Raw genomic sequence first — 11,529 nt, forward strand, 5'->3', positions numbered from 1 at the left:
TCAGAAAAAAGGAAGACACAAATACATCCCAGGAAGAACAAACCAAAGATCTGAATGAAATAAAGAACTCTTCAATGCAATATAATAGAATTCAGAATTTCTGAAGAAAAGCCAAGATCAAGGATTCTGGAAATTAAAGTCTCAATGAAAGACAATAAAAACCAACAACGGGAAGCCGGCTGATATAGGGGAGCACATGGGAAGCAGAATATCGGGGCTTAAACACAAAGTGCAGGGATTGATTAAGCCAAGGTTGTCAACAAGAACTTAAACATAAGCATATATCCTTCTTTCTCTGTTTTGTTTGATTTTGAGATTGTAATTTAATTACAACATTACTCCTTCCCTTTCCTTCATTCAAACCATTCCACATACCCCTCTGTGCTCTCCTTCAGATTCATGGCTGCCCCTCAATAATTGTCATTACATGCAAATAATTATTTGGATATATACATATTTTTAAATATAACCTGTTGAGTTCATGTAATGTTACTTGTTATTATGTGTTTTCTTTTTATTATTTTTATATATACATTTATGTTATTACACATAAATAAAATAAAATTCCTGAAAGAATAAGGAATTATATAAATGTTATATTCATAGTGATTTGGCTATTTGTATTTGGAAAACTTGAAGAAAACATCTTTCTTATCTTGGTGAATCTAAAATTCTGAATGAAAATCAATGTGTATCATATCTCATCTCTATTAACTTAAAACATCTGTATAGACCTAAAATCATCTAACCCATAAACAATGTACATTTACTTCATATACATTGTAAGAGCTCAAGCCAACTTTAAAAACAAAAACAAAATAGTACTGCAGCTTAGAAAGCAAGTAATGGACAGACCATCTAAGAAAACAGACAACACAAAAGAGAGGCCAGACAGCTTGTGTCAGGGCTCTTGACTAGAGACTTGCTTTGAATAGGTTTCCTGCAGATACTTCTGAAATGCTGTGGGGTTCTTCCCAGGCTCTGCAGCATGTGTTCAGAGGGCTATCGATGTGGGGATCCCCATAGCAGGCTTTGGATGGCCCTGATATCAGATAGTACAGACCACTTATCCTTGAGGATGTCCAGGCAGACATTGCTCTGGTGTCCATGTTAGGGTGGTGGCAGGGTGTGAGGAATTTCACTGTGGGTGTGTTGTAAGGGTAGCCACTAGGGAACTTTAGAGAGAGTTTAAACCTTAGGTATTCATATACTATGTCAGCGGTTCCATGGATGGTCCCTACTCATTTGAACAGGTTGTCTGATTCAGAGAAGGCGGAAATTTGTTTGCACCAGACATCATGAGAGTCACCAGCAGGAAATGAGAGTCATAAGCTCTTGCTGTGGCCCCTTGCCCAATGGGCCCAGGGTGACTCAGGTCCCCTGCAGATAGATGTGAAGCTGGTGGCAGTTGGCTCACAGTTTTGAAAGGCTAAGTGGCCCTGGCACTGACAGAGTGCAGAGATGGGAGGGAAGCTCATATATGTTTTCAAGGCTGACTGTTTGTCACCAGACAACTAATTGGAGTACTCTTCCCTGGGCAGGACAACCTCTCCCACTCCCAGCTTTATGCAGTTGCCTGTACTTCTTTATGCAGAGTTGAAGCCTCGTGGGCAGCCATTCTGACCTTTTGACGATGTCCTTTGCCTTACAGAAGCTTTTCAGTTTCATGAAATCTCATTTATTAATTGCTAATCTTAGTGCCTGAGTGACTGGTGTTCTGTTCAGGAAGTTGTCCCCTGTGCGTATGCATTCAAGGCTATTCTCCACTTTCTCTTTTTTTTTTCTTGTTATTTTTTTTTTATTTCTTTTTTTTATTAATTTATTCTGGTCCATCTCAATGTTTATCCCATCCTTTGTATTCTCCCATTCTCCCCCCACCTTCATTTTCCCATTATTCCCCTCCCCTATGACTGTTCCTGAGGGGGATTACCTCCCCCTGTATATGCTCCTAGGGTATCAAGTCTCTTCTTGGCAACCTGCTGTCCTTCCTCTGAGTGCCACCAGGTCTCCCCCTCCAGGGGACATGGTCTATTAAAAACAAGGAATTCCCGAAATTTGTGGATAAATGGATTGAGCTAGAAATGATCATAATGAGTGAGTTAACCCAGAAGCAGAAAGACTCAAATGGTATATACTCACTTATATCTGCATACTAGCCCAAGGGGCATGTCCCACGAAAGCCTTCACTTACCAGGAAACTGGGACAGAGGGGAGGACATCCTATTGGGACTCTAAATGAGAGAAGCATGGGAGAATAGCAAAGTAGAAGGATCCAGAGGGTCCTAGAAACCTACAAGTAGAACATTATGATAGGCAGATTTGGGCCCAGGGGTCCCGCTCAAACTAAGGCACCAGCCAAGGATAATACAGGCGGTAAACTTTAAGCCCCTACCCAGATTTAGCCAACGGTCAGAACATTCTCCACAGTTGAGTGGAGAGTGGGATATGACTTTCTCACGTACTCTGGTCCACGTTCTCTTCTAACAGGTTTGGTGTATCTGGTTTTATCTTGGGATCTTTGATCCACTTGGCCTTGAGTTTTGTGCAGGGCTAAGATATGGATATATTTGCGTTTTTATATGCAAACATACAGTTAGACCAGCCTGTTTGCCTGAGGATGCTTTCTTTTTTCCGTTGTATATTTTTGGCTTCTTTGTCAAAAATCAGGTGTCTATAGGTGTGAGGATTTACTTCTGGGTCTTTGATTAAATTCCATTGATCATCCTATCTGGTTTTATGTCAATACCATGTGGTTTTAACTACTATTTCTCTGTAGTACAGCTTGAAACCAGGGATGGTGATACCTCCAGAAGTTTTTTTGTTTTTGTTTGTTTGTTTTTGCACAGGATTATTTTAGCTGGCCTATGTCTTTTGTTTTTTTATATGAGGTTGAATATTGTTCTTTTAAGATCTGTAAAGAATTTTATTGTAATTTTGATGGGAATTGTGTTGAATCTGTAGATTCAATTGAAAATTGACACCTTGAGAAAATCTCATGTCCTTTGGGGTATGGGCCTCCGTTTGCCTGGGATATGATCTTGATTATGTGAACTGGTGTGATGTGACCCATTTTACCTGTGGGTGGAACCATCCCACAGGCAGGCATCATGGTCTATAAAGTAGGGAAACTGAGCAAGCATGTGCTCATTCCCTTCTGCCTGAGTTTAGACTGTGGATTATTGTGGTTTCCTTTCCAGTTGCAGTGACAAACTATTCTGACAAAACCAACTCATGAGAGAGAGGGTTTAGTTCATAATTACAAGTTACAGTCTGTCATTTCAAGGATATAAAAATGGTAGGATCTTGAAAGTTGAAGCTGTTTGTAGTCACAACCACAATCAACTACAATCAAAAACAAAAACAAGACAGAGAGAGAGAGAGAGAGAGAGAGAGAGAGAGAGAGAGAGAGAGAGAGAGAGAGAGAGCGAGAGAGAGAGCTTGCATGCTATTGCTTGGCTCAGTTTCTGCACTCTTTTGCAACCCAGACCCTAAACACAGGAAATGGAGACATTTCTAATGGCCAGGTCTTCTTACCTCAGTTAATGCAGTGTAGAGTATCACCTCAAGATAACCTAGACAATCCATCACTGACATTCTCTTCCCATGCCATTCTAGATTATGTCCAGTAGACAAAGTATCCATCACATGGATATGATGTGACCAGCTCCTCTAGCTCCTGCTGCCTTGATTTCCCGGCCACAGTGTACTGTATACTGAGCTGTGAGATAAAGTAAGCACTTCCCCCTTTGTTGCTATTGTTTTTCCAAGATATTTTATCACATCAGAAAAACAAATAAGACAATTGTTAAGCAGAGGACTTTATTTAGAGAAGGAAGAGACTCAGAACTCAGTTAACTCAATGTTTCTCTGATGTAACAGATGGCAAATATGACATCCAGTGATTGTCACAGAGCAGAAAGCCCACAAAAACAGAGCCCGCTCAACTGTGGATTCTCCTGGCTGTGTTCTGATTCTCATCCTTTCTAAGCATGCACCCTGCCACTCCACAAGCGTGAATTCCTGGCTTCTCCTTTGGTGAATTGTGATAATCAGAAGAAGAAATAGCTATGGGCTTTGTGTGAAGCACTTCATTTACACTCTGAGTTTAAGACCTTGTTATGTGTCAATTCTGGTTATCCACCCAGCCTGCCTGGCTGCAGTGTTTTACAGAGTATTTTTGCATAGACGTTCGTAAAGGAGATTGGTGTGAAATTGTCTTTCTTGGCTGAGTCTTAGTATGGTTTATGTCAGGGTGACTGTAGCCTCATAAGGTAAAATTGGTAGTGATCCTTCTTTTTTTTTTTTTTTTTAACTTTGTGAAATAATTTTTCTGCACTAAAACCCTGGGCTACAAACACAAAGAGTTTGTAGGCCCTGGGTTTTTTCTTTGGCGGGGGGGGGGGGGGGGGGGTTGGGAGATTTGTAATGAGTACTTCTATTTTGTTAGGGGTGATAGGCCCTATTTAAATTACTTACCTGATCTTGTTTAGATTTTCCAATTTTGAGGGTACAGGTTTTTGAAGTAAGACCTAATGATTCATTGAATTTCCTCAGTGTTTATGTCCCTCTTTTTATTTCTTTTTTTAATTTGGATATCCTGTCTCTGTCCTTTAGTTTGGCTAAGGGTTGGTTTATCTTGTTGATTTTCTCAAAGAACCAACTCTTTCTTTTGTTGATTGTTGATTCTTTGTACTGTTCTCTCTGTTTCTAACTTAGTGATTTCAGCCCCGAGCTCAATTATTTCTTACCATCTACTCCTCTTCAGTGTGTTTGCTTCTTTTAGTTCTAGAGCTTTCAGGTGTGCTGTTAAGTTGCTAGTATAGGATTTCACTAATTTTTTTTTATGATGGCACTTAGTGCTATGAACATTGCTCTTAGCACTGCTTTCATCATGTCTCATGGGTTTGGGTATGTTGTGCCTTCACTTTCACCAAGTTCTAGAAAGCCTTTAATTTCTTTCTCTATTTCTTCCTTGACCAAGTGGTCATAGAGTAGGGAGCTGTTTGTTTTCTATGGGTTTACAGGCTTTCTGTTGTTGTTGAAGTACAGCTTTAATTCATAGTGGTCTGATAAGGTATAGGGGCTTATTTTGATTTTCTTCAAGTATATCGTCAGTTTTTAAGAATGTTCCATGAGGTGTTGACAAGAAGGTTTATTCTTTTGTGTTTGGGTGAAATGTTCTGTAGATATCTGTTAGGTTCATTTTATTCATAACATCTGTCAGTTTAATTATTTCTTTTTTCAGTTTTTGACTGGATGATCTGCCCATTAGTAAGAGGGTTTTGGACTCTCTCACTATTAAAGTGTGAGGTTTGATGAGTGATTTAAGCTTTAGTAATTTTTATTTTACAAATGTGGGTGTCCTTGCATTTGGGGCATAGATATTCAGAACTGAAACATCATCTTAGTGGACTTTTCCTTCAATGAGTATGAAGTGTCTTTTCCATTTCTTTTGACTAATTTTGTTTGGAAGACTATTATATGAGATATTAGGACAGCTACTCCAGCTTGCTTCTCAGCTCTGTTTGCTTGAAAAATCTTTTTCCAGACCTTTACTCTGAGGTAATTTCTATCTTTGATGATGAGATGTGTTTCTTGTATGCAGCAGAATGATGGATCCTGTTTTTTGCATCCATTCTGTTAGCTGGTATCCATTTATGATGAGAGATAGTAGTGACGAATGACTGTGAATTCCATTTATTTTAATTTTGTTGATGGTAGTGTGTGTGTGTGTGTGTGTGTGTGTGTGTGTGTGTGTGTGCGTGTGCATGCATGTGTGCATGTGCACACACATGCATTTATGTCCCTTCTTTTGTTTTTGCTGGTGTGGAATTATTTATATCCTGTGTTTTCTTGGGTGTAGTTAGCTTCCTTGGGTTGGAGTTTTTCTTCTAGTATTTTCTGTAGGGTTGGATTTGTGCATATATATTATTTAAATGTAATTTTTTGTCATGGAATATCTTATTTTTTCCCCTCTATGGTGATTGAAAGTTTTTCTGAGTATAGAAGTCTGGGGTGGCATCTGTGGTCTCTTAGAGACTGCTAGACATCTGTCCAGGCCCTTCTGACTTTTAGAGTCTCTGCTGAGAAGTCGTGTGTAATGTAATTCTGATAGGTATGCCTCTAAATGTTACTTGGCCTTTTTCCCTTGCAACTTTCAATATATTATTTCTTTGTTCTGTCCATTTGGTGCTTTGATTATTATGTGGCAGGAGAATTTTCCTTTCTGGTCAAATCTATTTGATGTTATATAAGCTTATTATATATTTATGGGCATCTCTTTATGTCAGAGAAATTTTCTTCTATGAGTTCATTGAAATATTTTCTGCACCTTTGAGCTGGGAATCTTTTCCCTCCTCTACTCCTATTATTTATTCTAAGTTTGGTCCCAGATTTCCCAGATGTTTTATGTCAAGAACTTTTTAGATTTAACCTTTTCTTTGACTGATGTACCAGTTTATTTTTTTTTCCTTTTCCATCTCTTGTATTCTGTAGTCCCTGTTCTCTTACCTAAGTTTTTCATCTCCAGACTGTGTTTTCTTTATTGCTTCTATTTCCATTTTCAGGTCTTCAACAGTTTTATTCCTTTCCTTCACCTGTTTGGTTGTATTTTTCTGTATTTCATTAAGGGATTTACTCATTTTGTCTTTAAAGGTCTCTACCATCTTCATAAGACTTAAGGCCACTTTCTGGTGCATCTGTGGATGAAGTGCATCTGTGGATGAGGTCCCGCTGTAGTAGGATCACTGGGCTCTTTGTGATGCCATATTACCTGGGCTGCTGTTGATTGTGTTTTTACACTGGCCTTTAGCCATCTGGGTTTTGCAATTATTACAGGTTTAGATGCTGATTTCTGAGTTTATCTTTGTTGGATGGGTATTTTGGGATGCCCCCCCCCCCCCGCTCCAGTTTCTGTTTCTTCTCTGTCTACTATCCTGAGTGGCCTAGAATTCTGGTGACTAGCTAATCTTCAGATCTAGTAGAGTGTTTTTCCTGCGGTTTTTGTGGACTCCATGGCCTCTGGTATTTTGGGTACTACCTTTGCCTCTGGGGTCCCTAGTACCAGTATGGCCCGGGATCCCCAGTGTTGGCAGGCCTCCAGGAATGCAGGCAGTACTGTAGGGTAAGAAATGGAGCACAGGGTATGGGGAACAATTTATCACTGTTGGGAATACTTTCAAAGGAGTTGGCAGGCAGGTCTTGGAGTGGGGAGAGACTTATCTGATATCCCTGATGCAAGCCGACCTCCAGAAAAGCAAGCAGAGCTGTGGGCTGGGAAATGGAGCACAGGGCATGGGCTGCAGTTTATGGGTGTTGCACTGAAGATGATGCTCCAATGTTATAGGAATATATGGGGTGATTTTTTAGGCAGCAAACTGTCTCTGTCATCTCTCTCTCTCTCTTTTTTTTTTCCAATTTGGAAGCTGCTAATCTGCACTTCCTGTTTATTCAGGTAATTAATTTTATTCCTTCTCAAGTCTCTGACGGGATTGAAGACCAAATAGTTTAGCTTCACAATTAAGTTTAATTGTTTAGGAGTTAAGATGTTTTTAGGTCTAGATAGATGTTTTAGGTTGATAGAGATGAGATATGATAGATGTTGATTTACATTCAGAATTTTAGACTCACCAAGGTAGGAAAATATTTTCTACAAGGTTGCCAAATACAAATAGCCAAAAAAAAAAAAAAAAAAAAAAAAAAAAAAAAAAAAAAAAAAAAAACTATGAATGTAACATTAATATAATAATATAATTGATGAATGTTCCATGGTTCTTCTCACTCTATGCAGTTTATATTATGTATGTATAATAATATAAATGTATATGTAAAAATAAAAATATTATTTAAAAAAGAAATGAGGTGTTAGTCTAATGGTGTTTCCTGTGTATGTGACTTTGTTTTCCTAATTTTACTTTCACAACTTCCAATAGCCTCTTTGTTAATTTATTCAGTATTTTAACTATAATATGTCATGTAAGATTTCTTGTCTTATCATGTCTATTTACACTTCTGTTTGCCTCTATATGGGTATTTCCTGAATTGGGGGAATTTTTTTCTATGATCCTGTTGGAGATCTGGCCTATGACAGATCTGATCTATGATTCTTCGCCTTCATCCAAGCTTGTAATTCAAAGGTTTGTTCTTTTTACAATGCTCCACAGTTCTGGTGTGTTTCTTTTATGATTAAAATTTTTCATATTCTTTGCTTGAATAATCCTATTTTTCCACTTTATCAAGTCCTGATTTTTTCCTTTACTTAATCCATTCTACTTATAATGCTTTGCCTTCAGTGTTGTCATTAGGTTATTAAATCTTTCAATACCATCTCAATTTCAGCTTGAGGTTCCTTCAGTATTCAATTCAGTTTCCAAATCCTGAATTGTCTTCATCATTTCATTCAGTCATATGTTTGCATTTTCTTGGTCATCATTTGGGTGGTTTTTTTTTTTTCACTTAAAAAAATTTTTTTATTAATTTATTCTTGTTACATCTCAATGTTTATCCCATCCCTTGTATCCTCCTATTCTTTCCTCCCTCCCATTTTCCCCTTATTCCCCTCCCCTATGACTGTTTCTGAGGGCAATTTCATCCCCCTGTATATGCTCACAGGGTATCAAGTCTCTTCTTGGTAACCTACTGTCCTTCCTCTGAGTGTAACCAGGTCTCCCCCTCCAGGGGACATGGTCAAATGTGAGGCACCAGAGTACGTGAAAAAGTCATATCCCACTCTCCACTCAACTGTGGAGAATGTTCTGACCATTGGCTAGATCTGGGTAGGGGCTTAAAGTTTACCACCTGTATTGTCCCTTGGCTGGTGCCTTAGTTTGAGCAGGACCCCTGGGCCCAAATCTGCCGATCATAATGTTCTACTTGTAGGTTTCTAGGACCCTCTGGATCCTTCTACTTTGCTATTCTCCCATGCTTCTCTCATTTAGAGTCCCAATAGGATGCCCTCCCCTATCCCAGTTTCCTGGTAAGTGAAGGCTTTCATGGGACATGCCCCTTGGGCTAGTATGCAGATATAAGTGAGTATATACCATTTGAGTCCTTCTGCTTTTGGGTTAACTCACTCATTAGGATCATTTCTAGCTCAATCCATTTATTCACAAATTTTGGGAATTCCTTGTTTTTAATAGCTGAGTAGTATTCCATAGTGTATATGTACCACAGTTTCTTTATCCATTCTTCTACTGATGGACACTTAGGCTGTTTCCATGTTCTGGCTATTATGAATAAGGCTGCTATGAACATGGTTGAGCAAATTTTCTTGTTGTGTGCTGGAGCATCTTCTGGGTGTATTCCAAGGTGTGGAATAGCTGGGTCTTGAGGAAGCCCTATTCCCATTTTTCTGAGATAGCACCAGATAGATTTCCAAAGTGGCTGTACTAGTTTGCATTCCCACCAGCAATGTAGGAGTGTTCCTCTCTCCCCACATTCTCGCCAGCATGTGGTGTCACTTGAATTTTTGATCTTAGCCATTCTGATGGGTGTAAGATGGAATCTCAGAGTTGTTTTGATTTGCATTTCCCTGATGACTAAGGAGGTTGAGCATTTCTTTAAGTGTTTCTCAGCCTTTTGAGATTCCTCTGTTGAGAATTCTCTGTTTAGTTCCAAGCCCCATTTCTGAATTAGGTTATTTGGTTTGGTGGTGTTTAATTTCTTGAGTTCTTTATATATTTTGTATATTAGACCTTTGTCAGATGTAGGGTTGGTGAAGATCTTTTCCCAGTCTGTAGGTTGTCGCTTTGTTCTCTTGACAGTGTCTCCTGCCTTACAAAAGCTTCTCAGCCTTATGAGATCCCATGTATTAATTGTTGACCTTAAGGCTTAGGTCGTTGGTGTTCTGTTCAGGAAGTTGTCTCCTGTGCCAATATGTTCCAGGCTCTTCCCCAATTTTTTCTTCTAAGTGACTTAGTGTCTCTGGTTTTATGTTGAGGTCTTTAATCCACTTGGATTTGAGTTTTGTACAAGGTGACAAATATGGGTCCAGTTTCATTTTTTTACACATAGACCTCCAGTTAGACCAGGACAATTTGTTGAAGATGCTATCCTTTTTCCATTGAATGGATTTGGCATCTTTGTCAAAAATCAAGTGACCATATGTGTGTGGATTCATATCTGGGTCTTCGATTCGATTCCACTGATCAACCACCCTGTTGCTGTGCCAGTACCATGCTGTTTTAATTACTATTGCTTTATAGTACAGTTTGAGATCAGGTATAGAGATTCTTCCGGAGCACCTTTTATTGTACAAGATTGTTTTAGCAATTCTGGGTTTTTTGTTTTTCCATATGAAGTTCAGAATTGAACTTTCAGTGTCTTTAAAAAAATTGTGTAGGTATTTTGATAGGGATTGCATTGAATCTGTAGATTGCTTTTGGTAGGATGGCCATTTTTACTATGCTAATTCTCCCGATCCATGAGCAAGGAAGATCATGCCATCTTCTCATGTCATCTTTAATCTCTTTCTTCAGAGTTTTGAAAAATTTTTCAAACAAGTCCGTCACTTGCTTAGTTAAATATTTTATATTGCTTGTAGCTAATGTGAAGGGTGTGGCTTTCCTAATGTCTTCCTCTGCAAGCTTGTCATTTGTGTATAGGAAGGCTACAGACTTTTTTGAGTTAATTTTGTATCCAGCCAATTTGCTGAAGGTGTTTATCAGCTTTAGGAGTTCTCTGGTGGAATTTTGAGGGTCACTTATGTACACTATCATATCATCTGCAAATAGGCATAATTTGACTTCCTCCTTTCCCATTTGGATACCCTTGATCTCTTTTTGTTGTCTTATTGCTCTGGCTAGAACTTCGAGTACTATATTGAGGAAATATGAAGAGAGTGGGCAGCCTTGCCTTGTTCCCGATTTTAGAGGAATTTCTTTGAGTATCTCACCATTTACTTTGGTTTTGGCTATTGGCTTGCTGTATATAGCCTTTATTATGTTGAGGAAAGTGCCTTGTATCCCCGATCTCTCTAAAACTTTAAACATGAATGGGGGTTGGATTTTATCAAATGCTTTCTCTGCATCTAAAGAGATGATCATGTGGTTTTTTATTTTCAGTTTGTTTATATGGTGGATTACATTAATGGATTTCCATATATTAAACCATCCCTGCATGCCTGGAATGAAGCCTACTTGGTCATGATGAATGATATCTTTGATGTGTTCTTGTATTCGTTTTGCAAGTATTTTATTTAGTTTTGCATCCATGTTCATAAGAGAAATTGGTCTGAAATTCTCTTTCTTTGTTGAGTCTTTGTGAGGTTTAGGTATCAATGAGACTATGTCCTCATAGAATGAATTTGGTAATGTTCCATCCATTTCTATCTTTTGGAGTAGCTTGAAGAGTATCGGTATTAGCTCACCCTTGAAGGTCTGGTAGAATTCTGCACTGAAACCATCTGGCCCTGGGCTTTTTTAGGTTGGGAGACTATCAATGATTGCTTCTATTTCTGTAGGGGAAATGGGACTATTTAGCTCGTTTATCTGTTCTTCACTCAACTTTGGCAAGTGAAATTGATCAAGAAAA

At 38.6% G+C, this 11,529-nt stretch overlaps 1 pseudogene; it reads right to left on the minus strand.

Moving 5' to 3' along the window:
- Positions 1–901: 901 nt before the first annotated feature.
- LOC127209814 (ubiquitin-conjugating enzyme E2 C-like) lies at positions 902–6,815 on the minus strand (annotated as a pseudogene).
- Between the last annotated feature and the right edge of the window lie 4,714 nt (positions 6,816–11,529).

The sequence above is a fragment of the Acomys russatus genome, chromosome 27, assembly GCF_903995435.1.
Source record: "Acomys russatus chromosome 27, mAcoRus1.1, whole genome shotgun sequence".
In the NCBI taxonomy this organism is placed as follows: Eukaryota; Metazoa; Chordata; class Mammalia; order Rodentia; family Muridae; genus Acomys; species Acomys russatus.